Genomic DNA, 16,330 nt, shown 5'->3' with positions numbered 1-16,330 from the left:
ATCTGTATGAACATCAAGGGCTTTCTACATCAAGACATTCTGAATTTCCAACATACACACAGAGGCAGTTCTCCCTTGTAGCATTTACAATTTCCTACCATTTGAGACAGGAAAAGACACTGTGTTTAACAGTGGCAGACTGCTTTGTTTGCATAAAAACTCTACAGAATTAATTCCGTAAGTTTGCTGACAAGGCAGTGTCAATGACCTCAAAATTAGATCACCATTAACCAACTCACATATGAGAATTGCCCATGAACCATAGAAAATCTACTCACTCCCTGTTGTGTAAGAAACATCCCAACATCCTGGGATTGTTGTAGTTTGATGTTATGTGTATACTATGTAGATAAATATTGTAGTCCTCATTTTGCTCAGCCAGCAAACATTACTCACCCTTTGCCTTCCTGGTTCATGGCATATCATAAACACAAATGTGCTCATCAGTTTTCTCTGGTATCTTGTTGATGAACTCATACATAGCTGTGGTCAGAACATACTGTGAATACCCAGTAGATCTAGGTGACAAGCCACAAGGGTATCTAGGACAGCCAGACATTTTATATTTTTGAGTCTCCTTGTTCACATTCTGACTTCAGCCTCATCTATCTAACAAGAATTTTATTTTTTTTGTGAGATAAAACTTTTCCTGTTATCTTGAAAATGAAAAATTTGTTTCTGTAAATACACAAATTTATTTTAGAATGACAAAGAACTACTCCATCTTTCTAGGATAAGCAGGTGCAAGACCAGGTATTAATTTAGTCAGAATTCCAGCCCACTTTTTAATCTTTTTTTTTTTTTTTTTAATCTAGCCCATCTTTCTAATTTCACATGTTAAGATTGAATTGTTTGATTCTTTCTGATTATTCCCCCAACCCAGGACCTGCCTCTCACTTACACACCATCAGAGCGCATCCAAAGGAGAGGTCCTATTACCTTTCCAGCCTTATTTCTAGATCATCTAGCATGCCTTGGGGCTCTCTCAAAAAGGTGACAAATGCTATAAATCAGGAGTGATCAAATCCAATCCTCTCTTCATTTATTTTTCTTCTTCTGGACAGAGATTCTCACTGTCGTGTATCTATATCTATTTTGAACATATTTCAATTCTATGTAGTCACACATCTTATGCATTTTGTGCGTATCGACATATTGGTACAGTTATCTATTTATGTTGGGGAAAAAAAAAAAGTCAGACTGTGAGTGTCTCAGTGAAATAAAATGCAGTCCCAGCAAAACATCAATCTTAAAATCAGCCATAGCCTTACCAGGACAGTGTTAAGCAGAGTTTGTGACAATCCTGGAATTATTTCCTTAGCTCATACATTTATTTTGATTAGTAAGTTTTCATTGTCCTTGTGGAATTCTCTTTCTGGAAAAGGAAGAGCAAGAAATGATTGTGGCTTATTTCAAATACATTTGCTAATGCTCACAATAAGCTATTGAAGAGAAACAAAAACAGAAAAAGGAAAGTAGAATTTACATTATAGCAACATCAGCTACAGCAGTACACTTCTTGCTGTATCAGCATTTTCACTATAAATGACTGTTAAGGGTTTATAACTCAGATGTCACAGTTCCTTTTGCACTGAAACACCATCTGAGGAGGATTTTTTTTTTGATTTATATGAATATTTAAACGAAAACACGCATTTCATATGATTTTGTCAGTCAGCTCACTGTGAAAGCCATTGTAATAACTATAATATTAAATATGGATGTACTCAAAACCTACTGAACAGTTGAACAGAAACCTACTAAACATGATGGTACATGTTTTAGTTATTTATGCAAAGATAGAAGAACTCCATTATTTATGTTACTTTGAAGAGTAAGTTTCCCTAAATAAAGGCTTGAAGAAATTTAGATTTTTTTTTTAATTATTATTATTTTTTTGAGATTTCAGTCCAGCATTATTCAGAACCATTTTAGTGTGACTGGGGAAAATACCACAGACTAGAAAAGTTAACAGCGATGCCAACCACTGTGGGTTGGCTGTTGCACATGGCAGCAGGTGCTTTACCTGAGCACTGCATCACTCCTGAGAGGCTGTACCAACAGTGTCCACATTACAGCCCATTCGCAGCATGACTAGAGAGGAGTTTTCAAAACAATAGCTAGCAACTTGTTTATAAGTTAATGCAATATTTCAGGCCCACTGCCCTCCTCCTGAGGCAACTGTACATTTTCTGGACTGTGGTTTTCTGAAATTCCTCTTTTATTCCATGACAGTTGCACTAGCTTCCAAAAAATAAATAGATAAAATAAAAACAACAAGGACAAGTCTAATTGCAAAATTACATTTGTGCTCATTACCCTTTGCTGTTTCAGTAAGGCAATAATCTTGAATGTAATTAAGATTTGTACACTGATTTAGAGAATAGCTATTTTTTTTCATTATTAGAAGTCATTCATTTCCAGACCTGTTGTTTAAAGAAGCATATCCACCTCATGTTAGACTCTATTCTCAGGCTGTCTTTCTAGGGTTGTTTTGAACTTTGTAATATTGTCGTAATTTATTAAATGAATATAGAAATATGATACTTTAAAAGTATTACACTTTATAGAGGGAATAAAGTTAAGAGGACCTAGAGTGTATATGGATTTGTATATTTCTAATTTTCCATTTATTGTCACTACATAAAACCTCCTTCCTTATTCATAGGCTTTGTTTGGATGCCTACAATTAAATCTTAAAAAAAAAATAAATAATAATGTGGGACATACACTATAGACAAGTGCTTCTCTGATCACACACAGCTAAACTCAGGACTTCTCTGGTCAAGAAACTGAACAAACCATTACCGCAGCAGCACACCCCAGCTGAGCAGCCAAACCTCAGCCCCAGAAGTGCCCTTAGCTCATGGTCTTACAAACATGGCTACATGTGGACACCACACAGCCACATCCTTCACACAGTAACAGTCACTCCACTCCTAGTCCAGAGTATGTAAGGACATACCACATATACAGCACCAATACCACAGTAAATCCAGGGTGGCACACAGGAATATATCTGTTAATGTTATTTTTGCCATACTTTATGTTATTGCTCATGGACTCCTGCTTGAGTCTGGCTGACTTCTCACAGGAGCTCTCAAGGGGAATTTGAGCAGCTCATTTTGCCTCCCCTGCTGCAGGGACAACAGCCTCCAGGCTGAACCTTTCAAAATAACACAGCAATTTCTGCTTTGGACATCTGTCCATGGAATCCGATTAAAGTGCTTTTAGAGAAAATAATTCTTTGCATTATTTTTATTATTCATTCCATATTCCCTCTCCTGAGCCAGAGACAACACAATCAGTCAGATTTCTAATACAACTCCTATGGTTTCAAAACCAAAACCCCCTCTCTCCAAGCTATCAAAAAAAGCTTTAATCCTTAAACTAACAGCATAATTATAAATCCATAACCTACAGAAATGTTCCCTACTGGCTACCACTGTCAATAGTAAATAATTCACATGGAGAGGCTCTAATGGCAAACACTCCACTTAAAAGCTCTTCACAGCAGACAGCAGGATAACAGTGTAATTCAAGCCCAGAATTGAGGCATGTCTAACTCACATGATTTCCCCACTGACAAAGTGCAAACAAAATTCCATGGGTCTTCCTGTTAGAGGAAATGTGCTCAGTGGAATAGAGCTGTAAGGGTGAGGGCAAGATGTGTAAGTGCAAATGTATTACAGGCTGTTAAACCAAACACTGTCTAGCACTGCACTATATGATGCTTCCTGTAACAATGCAGGGGAAAGTTTTGTGAATGAGAATACCCCTTCCCATGCAGACTACATAATGCACATAAGACTCTTGCATGGCCTTGCTGGGGAGAAGTACTACGGGGAACTTATCCCCATTTCTCCACCCTCTCTACCCTCCCATCGAGCAAGACATGAGCCCTGTGCTGAGATGGCTGACAAAGACATGGCAGGCACCAGCCCTGCATAACTTTGCTCCATTCTGTGGGGACAGTATTACAAGGCCAGGAGAAGGACTGAGAAGCAGAGGAAATGAGGTGGGAAGACCTGTCTTTAAGAAGTAACAGGAAAAAATGGATACATTCAAAAGTAAATTTAAAAGTAAAGCTGCTTACAAACATCTTTTGTTTAATACTGGCCAGTTGTCTAATCCTAGTGTAGTGACAGCACCCTCCAGGTACATTGATTGTTCCACGTACAATGCTCATGGTCCAGATTGTCCTTGTATACCAGGGTTGGTACAAAGAGTCAAGGAAGGTATAGCACAAATTATAACTATCCCATGGCAGAGGAACAAGAGTAACAGGCAGGAACTATTTGGTATTCAGTGCTGGAAAAAGCCAGGACTCTAATCTGTCTGATACAGGTAAAAACTTCATTTCTAAGCCCTCCTTTATTAGAAGTTTTGACATCTTCTCTATTTTCTGTTTGAAAGTACCCATATCAAATGAGGCATATCTGAGAATAAAGTCAAATGCAGATTGTATACATTGAAGAAGCTTAAGGCAATAAAAAAATAAATAAGACAATGCAATACCTACAAAGTCTCTTATTACATTGCTTTAGTCCACCAGACATATTTCACACTGCAATTTCATTAATGTTCTCCAGATGAAGTTTTGCAATCAGCAGAAAACCATTAAAGAGACAAAGTATTGCTATGCTAAATAGCTTACTTGCTCTTCCTGCTTATATCCAAGCTATAGCTTTTTATCTTTCTCTTTTCCATTCCCAAAAACTGACCCAACATGATCAAATTTCACATCAGTAAAATATATTAAAATGAGAGGAGAGGAAATTTTTAATTTTCTAATTTGTTATTCCTAAAAATATATATTTATATATAAGTCATATCAGCAATAGGAAAATTGAGAAGTATATATTATTAGCTTGACACTTGAAGCAATAAAATATAGATTATTTCCTGTTACTTAGTCCTTCTTGCCAGAACCTAATGTTATTAAATTCACTCCTATGCTGGGATATTTTTAAGGAACAAAAACAAACAAACAAAAAACTTAAATGCTTTAGTGTGTCTTAAATATAATACATCTAAATTGACAGGTACAGTATTTAAAATTGCAGTGATTTCAATAAGAAAAAAATAGAAATAAGAATGGAGTAGAGTCATCTGTTTATGCACTATTAATTGAAAACTGTATTTAAAATGAGCAAGGAAATGCCACTGAATTACTAAACCCTATATTTTCTAGAAGTATGTAACACACACTCCAGAAATGGATACAGAATAAAATGGACAGTATTTATAGGATAATTGTTTTTATTACCTCCTCAAAATTGCTTATAATGAAGAAACAAAGAAATCAAGAATTGAAATATCTGGCTTGCCACAGAGTACTTGTGTTTATGTACTGTGATTCACTCCTCAGATCCAATGCAAGCCTCCACGAACACTCTTCTTTCACAGCATATCTTTTTTTATTTTGTGCACAGGAGGAGAAAATTCCTGTGAATACATGCAGCGAATAAGACTGTTGTCCACAGCAGTATTTTCCAAGTTTTATTTTCTTTTGCTTTTGTCTTTTTTTTATTATTATTATTAAAAATAAATAATAAATAAAAAAGAACTCCACAACCATTCTGAAATAAAACCACCTTTGACCCACTGCTTCCAGGAAAAAAAAAAAAAAAAAAAAAAAGGAAAGGGAAAAAGGAAAATTAACATTGGACATCATTACCAATTTGTTGATTTTCTTCCTTCTGTGTGTGGATGAATACTTATCGTATATAAGAGATGTAGTCATTTAATGACTAGCTTTCTGATGCAGACCATGAGTTGAGAAACACTGGTATTTTTTCTCACTTGTTGTGAATGTTTCTGTTGGAGATTTTAAATTTAAAATGCTTATATTTTGGCATATTTAATCAGTTCTCCTGGCAATAGAGAAACAGTCATGAACCACTCTTCCATCTCCTACCTCGAAGGACAGAGATAATAAATGCTTCTCATTTAAACAGTATTTTCCATCTATCTTTTTTTTTTTTTTTTTTTTTCTTTCTTAAGTGGCTGGATTGGTTTTGATTAATCTTTCAGGCTATAATGAAAACCTGACTACATGATATATCCCTGTGAGTAGATTTACAGAAGCATAACTGAAACTGAAAAAAAAAATCTTATGGCAAGTGACATTGTGAATCCTAACTAAAGGCAGAACTCTCTACAGTGTTACACAATTTGTAGAAGGCACAGTAGCTAAATAGGCACAATAGGACTAAACAAGAAGAAGAAGAAATAATTGCCTTTTAAGGCTATGGAAGGATGCGGCACTTTATAAACAGCACAAAGGCCATTTCTCTTGTCCCATAAGCTTAAGCCTTATTTTCATGTCTGGTTTAAATTACTAATCAAATTGTTCTACCAGCCCATTACACATAATAAAACCAGTCTCATTATTTGATTAAGGAACATGGCTGGAAGTTGCAGCCATCTGGTTTTCTGCGTGTGAGAGTAGCTGCCTTTACTTTGTCAGTCCACTGGCTTAAGCTCTTTCATTTGTGTGTGTGGATTTCCCTATCAGTCTCAGTTCTGTGGGAAGGCATCCAAATCCTAAACATGAGTTTTTAAGTGTGTAACTGCCCTGCATCAGGCTGCATCTCTGTCTCCTCTGTACCAGGAAAAAATGCCTTCTTTAGGAGAATAAAACCACTTTAGTATCACAAGAACAGCCCATCTCTGATTTGTAACTACTGAGATGTTTAAGTCATACTGCTAAAGCTCCTAATGGACAGAAGGCAAAGAACTATGGCAGCGGAATACAATAACCACTGGAAACACATTCAAATGCTTTGAGATGAACTTCACTTACTGCTTTTATTTACCTTTTCTAATGAATATTTTCTGACCAAGAGGACTTCCACACAGATTTCATCAGCTTTGAAGTAAGTGCAGGGGGATATTCCTGTTTGGGTAGAGCCACAGGTGACACTGAAGCTCTGTATTCATTGCTTTGAAGCCTGTGGGTACTTTTCTCAGTATCATTCTCTTCCATGACAGCATTCAGCTCTAGTTCTTGCAGAGCAGTTTTGAAGAACTCATATAATATTAATAATCACACCTTTAGGGAAACACCACACTCAGGCAGAGACAGTTAGTGATGTTGTGGTGGAAGTAGCATTCTGTGTATTGGTGTATTGACCTTGGCTGTGTTTCTTTCCCACCTGTTTTCATGGAATGAATAAATATTACAGTCAGATTACACTGAGATTCTAGTTAAGGGCTGGGGGAGGAGGGGGAGGGGAATGTTAGTGGAGTGCTCCTAGCACATATTTTCATGCCTTTTCTGGAAGTGGACCTGCAGTTTTATATTCAGTCCTGATTCTTTTGAACAGTGAAGAAAAAATATTTTCTTAAAATGCAAAATGCACATTCACAGGGAAAAAAATAAGATAATGTTTAGAAAAAACATATTGTTGGCAGTACAGCTGTTTTGCAGTGAATAAAAAAAAAAAAAGGCCAACCCAAACACCTTTCATCTATCTGTAGTCAGTACGTGAATGCAATAAGCACTTTGAACAAAGGTTAAGTGCTCTGAGGTGGAAAGGAATTGCTGGCTTGTTCTTTTTTGTAGGCTGAAAGGCACTGCACCTGGAAACACAACAACGTGTAGATGAGAACTTTTTCTGCTTGACAAAGAACTTAATCAAGAAGACTTGTGATTTGTAGATGAAATAAAAAGATGTCACCCAACTTACCAAGTTAAAACGAGATGGGGAATGGATTGCCTATCTCACAGTTCACACCACACAAACAGAGTTCGACATTTAACATCATATCTGGTAAATAGCACTGGATTCGAGAAATATAACAAAGAAAATATAAAAATCTAACATTCGTCCAGCTCTCATTTGTTATGTCTTTTTCTATACCTGAAATCTCCACAATTTGAAGAGATTTAAGTTTTCCAGACTTTCCACAGTCCAAACATCTCCATTGTTCATGTACAGGCTTGAAGCCAACTTGAGCTTCATCAGTCTTTGGGTTCAGTGAGGAAAATGGTGATTTACCACCCTAGGGGTTCATATTTCTGTCTCAGATTTCTGAGACTGAAATATCTGTGCAAGAACTGTACAGTGCCTAGACAGTGAGTTCATCATTCTGTGATGTCTCAGACTTGCCATGCACGTGCTAAAACAAAGGTCATCTTCACACTGGTCATCCATGCAATGCATGTGGAACAGGGCTGATAAGAGTCAGGCACATACACCCACTGCAGTCCACACCCCTGCCTTGTCTGTGGATGAATAGTGGGTTTATTTCATTCCTTGCCATGTTAATCCCTGTTGCAGGTGGGCTCGAGTTCAGCATCTGACTTAAATTACCTGGCTTATTCTCACAGATGTGTTTTGAAAAGGGTAATTGTCTGCATATGTAGTGTCAGCTCTTTTTCTTACTCTGTCACAGTTGTTGCCCTTTCAAAATTAAGCCTGGATATATTTTCCCTTTTGAAATTATCTTTGTTACTCTTTCAACCTCAGGCAGGCAATTAGCAGGATTAGCTCTGTCCTAAATCAAGTGAAAAGCATGTTGACTGAGTTTGGATGCTCCAACCCCCTACCCTTCATCACCCAATTGAAACTAGAACAGATCCCTTTTGCAGCTCCAGTAGTGGTCTCTCAGCCCCTTAAAACTATGATAATGATGATGTACATCTCCGTGTATAATAAGCTTTCATTCCCAGTACTTGACTCATTTTAAAAGGATGCCATATTATGGAATTATCATTGATAGAACAAAAATAAATTCAGATTATCAATCAGGCCAGTTTATAAATGTAAAATATACATTGTCAAAACTCTTAGAAAAATTTACAGTAGTTCAAGATGTACTGACTAGGTGGCAAATCTGGTTTAAGAAGGTCTTGGATTTACCACTTCTCTAATTTATTTTTGCTCCTCTGTTGACATTTATCCCATCCTCGCAGACAGACAGCAGTTTGTGGAGGACATGCAGTAGAGAATCTTGCTAAACATCTGTGATTAAAAATAACTCACGGGGAAAAAAATATAATATATATATATGTACACATATATACATGTATATGTATGTATATTTCAAGTTCCTCCCACTTCCTGTTTTTCCAACCTCAACAAGGCTCATATAAATACCAAAGAACAATTTAATCCCCCTGTTTCATCACCAGGTATATCTTCAATGCACACCTCTTCACTGCTTTCTTGGGTCATTCCACTGTGGGCATCCCAGTATGGAGCACATTGTCTTTATTCATACTACAGATGCTTAGGATGCTTGCACATCTATGTCTACAGATATGTCTACAGATAACACGAACAGGGCACCTGTTGACATGACAGGCGTTACCTTCCCATAATTTATCATTTCTCTAATTTACATCATTTTCTTGTCTGCACCAAACTCAACCCATAATCTCACAACATTAGTGAGAATAGTAGTCTCCTGCTCTCATAGTGGATGGCACTATGAGAAAGAAGAAGACAGAAGACAAAGGAGAACTCTTTATGAAAAGAGAAAGGTGAAAAGATGTACATGATAGCCTTTCTTAGCAGGTCTAGCATGTACTGCAAGACTGCTGTCATAATACATACAAGCTGGTCATTCTTAGAACATTTAAAATAAGGTGATCTTCTATATGACCAGAATTTAAAATAAATAAATAAATCACTTTAGAACACAGTCTACAGGCTTTTCTGGCAGAACCAAACTCAGTGAAGATATCCCTTTCTTGCACTGAAGACCCATGACTAACCCTGATGTGAAATATATGATTATTGTAGTCATGCTTTCTACACTTTCATTTCTAAATCTACCATTGCTAAATGCAGCATTTTGATACATGACAGGGAAGATTACTGAACTGACTTTCAACCTTAAAGAGTACTTGTTCATTTTTTCCTACAGATGAAGCAGGATCTTTTGTGAACATGTAGATTTGATGATACCATAAGTCATATGAGCTGTGGGAGACAATCTGGCACTACTGAAGTATCATCAGGTTATTGCTGGTCTTAATTATAGACTACAGAAAGTTTAGACCTGATTTGGATCTCAAGACTAATATTCACAGACTGATATGAGCTATCAATAATTCTTCCCCCCCCCCCCCCCCAAAGGAATTTTGTGTTGAGGTTTATTGTAAGTTCCCACAAAAGCTTTTTGAATTCCATATGAGTGGACTTGTCAGAAATCATCAGGCTTATTTATTTCTTTCTGTGAAAAAAAAGTTTAGCACAGAAAATAAATGCTTGATATCAGAGGGACACTGAGATGAAAAACATCTGAGATCAGATACCAAATTTTCAAAAATACAGCTTTTTAAAAAAAAAAAATACTTGAAAAGGGGGGCTGACTTTGAGTTGTTCCTTATCAAGGTGATCATATGTTGTTTGTGTGAGGTAGAGTATCAATGCAGAATACAAATGCAGTAAGCTTATTTCAAACAAAGTGACGATTACTTTTTTGCACCACTGATAGATGGGATTTCTTGCAACTATCTTTTCAAAAAATGCAAGAAATAAATAAGAAAGCAAAAAAAAAAAAGATAATTGCTTTCATATCAGATTTACATACATTACCTATAAGTATTGTAACTAAATGGCATCAAAAAATGTAAATTGTGGACAAGAAAACTCTTCTAAGGTCTGAGAAGTGGTGACCACTTTTCCAAGTAGATCAGTTGGAATCAATTTACTTGTTAATTGCTTTGCTTTTCTCTCCCAAATCCTCAGACTGATTTTTCTGTTCCAGAAATTGGAAGTTGGCACAAGTCTGCTTGTAGTAAATGGTGTTAGTCTCTGTTTCCTTGTTAATCTCAGTTCATGAGTCTGAGAGAAAAATAACATGGTACCTAATGAAGGGCTCTCTGTACAAGAGTTTTCTCCAAATGTGTTTCAAGAATGCATTTTTACGGAAAAGTTTAGTACCTAAAGTTCTCTTTGTTATTAGCATAATCACAGTTGCCATTTCAGGACTACATATTCAAAAGGAAAATTCCTATTTGAAGATAACTGCAACTTATTGGACAGAAAACTGTCAGGTGAAGCAACCAGGTACAGCTACTGTGTTTTGGTTTCTGCCTGCTTTCACATGCCAGATAGCACCTGTTTGAATAAGTTAACAAACCAAGAGGTTATATTTTTAACATACAGAGCTCATAATTTATGGTCTTATAATTGGTAGTCTAGTAGAGAGAGAAATATGTACAAATGTGCAGATTTCTATCCCATTAAATCAGAATATTCTATCAAATGAATTATTTCATTTTCATGATAAAAAAAAAAAAACACAAACACCTTGGTCCAGTTTCAAATTAGATTGAATGGAATCTGGGCAATACATTTAAAAAATAATAATGTATTAAACATTATTATGTTTTCTACTGTGAATTTAATGCATTATAAGTCTTTCTTTTAACAGACTTCACGCTTTCATTTGAACATTAACATCCAACATTTCATTTCTAAGCTGCATTAAACAGGCTTGAAAACTAATAGAATTAATTAAAAGTTTTGTTTTTTTGTGTGTGTGTTTTTTTTTTTAATACTAAGATCTCTGCTTATACTTGAGGAAGAAACTCAGATAAGTAGTAGCACTGGAAGAAAAAGGCTTTAACTGTGGAGTCATTATCTAAGTACTACCATCTTCTCTACCATGTGTAAGAAAGTGTTTATTTAAATTCTTTTTAAAAGTTTTTGTAGTCATATAGTCTTTTCCCATTATTTCTATTCCTCCCATTAATGAACCATGTACCTTCATTTCTCCATATCTTCATTTCAATACTCCAGGCTACTTTTTTTTTTTTTTTATCATTTCTGTTTCTATATGCAGACTAATTTAAAGTTTCCTGTAGAAGACAGCTTAGAGAGTTTATAGCTGGTTCCAGAATATTGAGTCGTGTGTATATATATATATATATATATATATACATATATATATACATACATACACACACACATGCACACACATACTTGCACTTGGCCTTGCACACACATACTTGCACTTGGCCTTGTTGAACTCCATGAGGTTCACATAGGCCCACCTCTCAAGCCTGTCCAGGTCCCTCTGAATGACATCCCTTCCCTCCAGCATGTCAACCACATCACACAGCTTGGTGTCATTGAAAAAGTTGCTGGGGTTCACATCATTCTACCCATATGAGCTCATAACTTATCAGATTTAAGATACATATATATATACACACACACACACACACACACACACAAACACAGTAATATATATTATCATATATTAATATAATTAAATATTTATATAATATATTATACTATTCTGTATTAATATATCATATATAATTATATATTTTTATTAATATATATATATATGTAGTATTTATATTATACATGTATATGTCTGATTATAAGATATAGTTTATAAAATTATATATAATACATATTAATATATTATATTTAATATATAGTATTTGTGTATAATTTATATATATATTAAATTATGGAGACCAGAAAATATCTGTAAATGATATTTTTCCACCACCTTTATAATAAGCATACATTAAGCAATTCTGGTTAATTTTAAGGCTCTACATTGTGCTAAAATTGTTGTTAATTTGAAAATTATTCCCAAGCTGAGCAGCTGTGCATGAAGGTTGGTTTTGAGAGCACTAAGAAAATTACTTTTCCCATCTGCAGCTCTTTAAGAAGTCAAGTGAATTCTAAAATGTGTTTCTGATATAATAGCCATATAAATGTCAAAAGAAAGTTTAGTACAGTCACTTCCAGACAGGCAGGATTGGTCGGTAACACACAAGAATGTTGATATTGATTCAATTTCTACTGCATTGTTATGCCTAGAGACAAAAAGTCCTTTCCTTCCACAAAAGTAAGACATCTATCGTTGCACTAAGAATGAACTAGCAAAGTTCAAAACTCCAGAAAGGAGTTTGGAAGAAAAAAAAAAAAAACAAAAAACACTGAAAACACTGAAGTTTTCTGCATCATTAATCACATTGTAATGGCCTTTAAGAAGTCTGTATTTTAGCCCCTGTTAATAAAAATTATTTGTTCATATGAACATTCCTTCATCATTAGAAAGAAATGATCTTTATGCGGAAGAAAAAACAAATGGACTGTGGACCCTGGAAGAAAAAACAAATTACATTCTTGAGAAGTAGCCCCAGGAAAGATTGTATAGCTATTGTATGCATTAAGAAAAAGTAGGCACTCAGACTCATTACTTATTACAACCTAAAACATACCACTAAATTTCTTAAAAAGGTAATGATAAGATAAAAGTGCATGCTTCATCTTATAATCACTCACTAGTTAGTATATGTATCTTGAAGTGATGTTCTTTGATGTTTTCAGAACTGAAATTTCCAGAAATAGTGCACCTTTAATGCCACCAAGGGGAATACTAAAAGTGATATCATTTGTTGCCAAAGGCTTCTGGACAGAGAGAGCTAGATCTCCAGGGCTTCCAGTGTTAAGATATTCCAATGTTCCAACTGGAATATCTTAACATATTGATGTTCCAGTTAAGATATTTCCCCTTTTCATTCCTCACATGCCAGGTGGCAAAATAGGGCAAACTAGGATTGGTTCAAAATACCTCTATATCTATATATAGATATCTAGCACAGATATCTGGAAGCCCATTAGGAGAGTCATGTTACAGTCTGCTCTCAGCACACTGCATTGCCACAGATCAGCATCCCAGGGTCTCCAGCATGGCACAGGCAGATTGGCTGAATTGCATTACCAGAAACTGTTTTAGTATCAGATAAGAGAACTTTAAGTATTTTATTAGACAGCCCTACCACAGTGTGACTGCCTGGATTTGCATATCTTAATCCCTGTCTGCTTTTAACCACACTGGCTTTTTTGGTCACTCTGAGGAAGATGATCTCAAATTATCATATTACTCAGGCTGTGTGTCACAACATTAAGGTTATATCACTACTTCATTTCTTTAATAATTTCATTTTAACCAGTTAAAAGTTGCTCCTTGAAAAGCATTTTCAGGTGCTTTATATTTGTTTCCATTCTTACATGCTATAATTACAGAACAACACAACGTGGATAATTATCTGTATGGCTCAATCCATTCAGCAGAGAAGGAAAAAGAATAATTTATAACTAAAAATTGATGCAACACTTTTAAGAAATATTAAGCCATTTGCAGCTAGCCACCCATAGATATGCCAGGCACAAAAATTATTGTTTGAACAAGTCTAAAATTTCAATGGAAATAAATTTTTTTTCACTTTTTACCTTCCTTGTCAGCACAATTTAACAACACCTTGCACTTCTTCTTTGAAAAGCAGCCTCCTTAAATCAAATAAAAGTCTCATTAAATTTTCCATATCCTCCTTTAGAGAAATGCAGAGTGATATGGCATTTCTCATTGTCTCTGTTTAGTGCTGTTTAGCAGGGCTATTGAAATGATGCTAAGACAGCAGTGCAGGTGGATGTAGAATGTATTAATAACAAAATAATTGGAATGTCAAAGCTCATGAATTAGCGCTTTTCAAATTCAACTCCAATCAGCAGATTATGGTTTTTGTGCCTCATGCAAACTATAAACACTGCAATTCATTACATACACATCCCTTTTTTTTTTTCCCCTCCTTGCAGGCATCTTTGCCAGTGAGTGGTAAATTAAGAAATTAATCCTTCAGAGGTCAATGAAAAAGGCCTTATTGGTGTTCACAAAATCAAATACTCGGAACAACAAACAGTCTGGGCAGCTCCCCCAGCCCAGTATATCACTTCTCCATCAGTGCTTAGCATTTCTTTCCTAGACACTTAGAGGGAATTTCTCAGGCCGAGCTGAAAATTCAGACAGTTCTCTGCTATTGCTCCTTTGTCCTGAAAAGTCAAACTTCATTATATCCATAAACAATGTTAGTTTTTTAGGGGAAAGCGTGGGAGCAAGAGGCTTGTATCCTTTCTCCCTGATCTAGTCCCTCAAGACTCTATCCTTCCATCCTTTAAACACACAGCTTTCTGCTGAACCATGTTCCTCTCATACAAGAAATAACATCTTCCTTTTCTTGCATGGTGCAGAGACATGAAACCTCTGTGTGATATAATGGAAAATGACATGCACCTATGAGGTAGTATTTGTTTAAACTGTAGAAAAAAATAAGGCTGGGGGGAGAGGGGAGAGGGCAGTAAAAAAACTTTTGTTGGTCTACACCACCATAAACACACAATCAAATAATAAATCACATATAGTCACTTTATCATTTTGACATAGCATTCTGAGCCATTGGTTTCGTTACCTGGTGTCACAAAGGAGAGTTCAAAAATTCAGGTAACAATTCCTGTGGGTGAAAACAGGTTTTATTATTTACAGGATGTTTTTTCCCCACATCCTGATGGAATGTGTCACTGATGAGTTACCCAGAAGAAAAAAGAAAAAAAAAAAAAAAAAAGGCCTTCAAAGAGCTCAAACATGCTCTTTGAGACAGTATTGCATGGCAAAAGACTCTTCAGTAACTCTAGGGAAAGATGCACTTTATCTGGCATGCATCCAGTGCACAGCTCTTTAATAAAACTAATGGACAGTTATTTTCTTAACCCTGTGATCCTCTGTACCATTGATTCTTCTAGTCTGTAGAAATATCAAATGTCAAAGGGTAGAGCCTCTGAGAGTACCTAATGTGACATGTGATTAGCTTGTTTTCCTAAGTGTATCAAAGATGACAGCCCTTTCTATTTAAAAATACTTCTTTATCTATATACAAACACTATATATACTGTTGCACAGGAAAATACAAATTTGAGTTTCTGTGCAGTACAATACAAGTTACCTTTTTTGTAACTGCCTTGGACATTAAATATCAAAGACCCAAACAAGATTCTGCTTTTGTGGCTGGCTGTGATTTTCTTTTACCCCTTTCAACTTGTAACTACTCATTAAGTGTCCATCAGAAAATAATTCCCTTTCCCCCCCCCCCAGTATCAGCACCACCTGGGCTCTTCCCTCGCTATGGGAATGTCCCTTGGAACATCTTGCTCTACTGATGCTAACCAACTTTTTTCTCAGTCTCTAATAAGCTAGCTAAAATCTGAGCAATTACATGTATTCTCCAATAGTACTTGGCTTTGAAGTTTGATGTCTTGTATTTTAAACCTGTAGAAAGGTTTTCATGCTTTTAAATTCATCTGTTTTTCTAATTATATCAGCTGGTCTAGTAAAAGGTTTTACATGTCCCCACAAACCTGACTTAACCTGGATTGCAAAGTATCGCATTCATTTTTTCATGTTTATAATGGATATTCTACTAAGACCTTTATGTTTGCAAATATCAAAGACTTTGCTGAATGTTATAAAGCTGATCTCTTACAGCTGCCAGTTAATTTATTTAAATACC

At 35.6% G+C, this 16,330-nt stretch overlaps 1 long non-coding RNA gene across 1 annotated transcript in view; it reads right to left on the bottom strand.

Moving 5' to 3' along the window:
• Positions 1-402: 402 nt before the first annotated feature.
• LOC137851670 (uncharacterized) overlaps positions 403-16,330 on the bottom strand; it is a 31,292-nt gene continuing 15,364 nt past the window's right edge. The window contains exons 2-3 of the long non-coding RNA XR_011093342.1: positions 1,272-1,375; positions 403-542 (exon numbers count right to left, since the gene is read on the bottom strand). This is a non-coding gene — a long non-coding RNA (uncharacterized lncRNA). The remainder of the gene's footprint in view (positions 543-1,271; positions 1,376-16,330) is intronic.

The sequence above is a fragment of the Anas acuta genome, chromosome 2 (assembly GCF_963932015.1).
Source record: "Anas acuta chromosome 2, bAnaAcu1.1, whole genome shotgun sequence".
Classification (NCBI taxonomy): Eukaryota; Metazoa; Chordata; class Aves; order Anseriformes; family Anatidae; genus Anas; species Anas acuta.
Note: the sequence above shows the minus strand (reverse complement) of the source record. Positions and strands in the feature narration are given on the sequence as shown.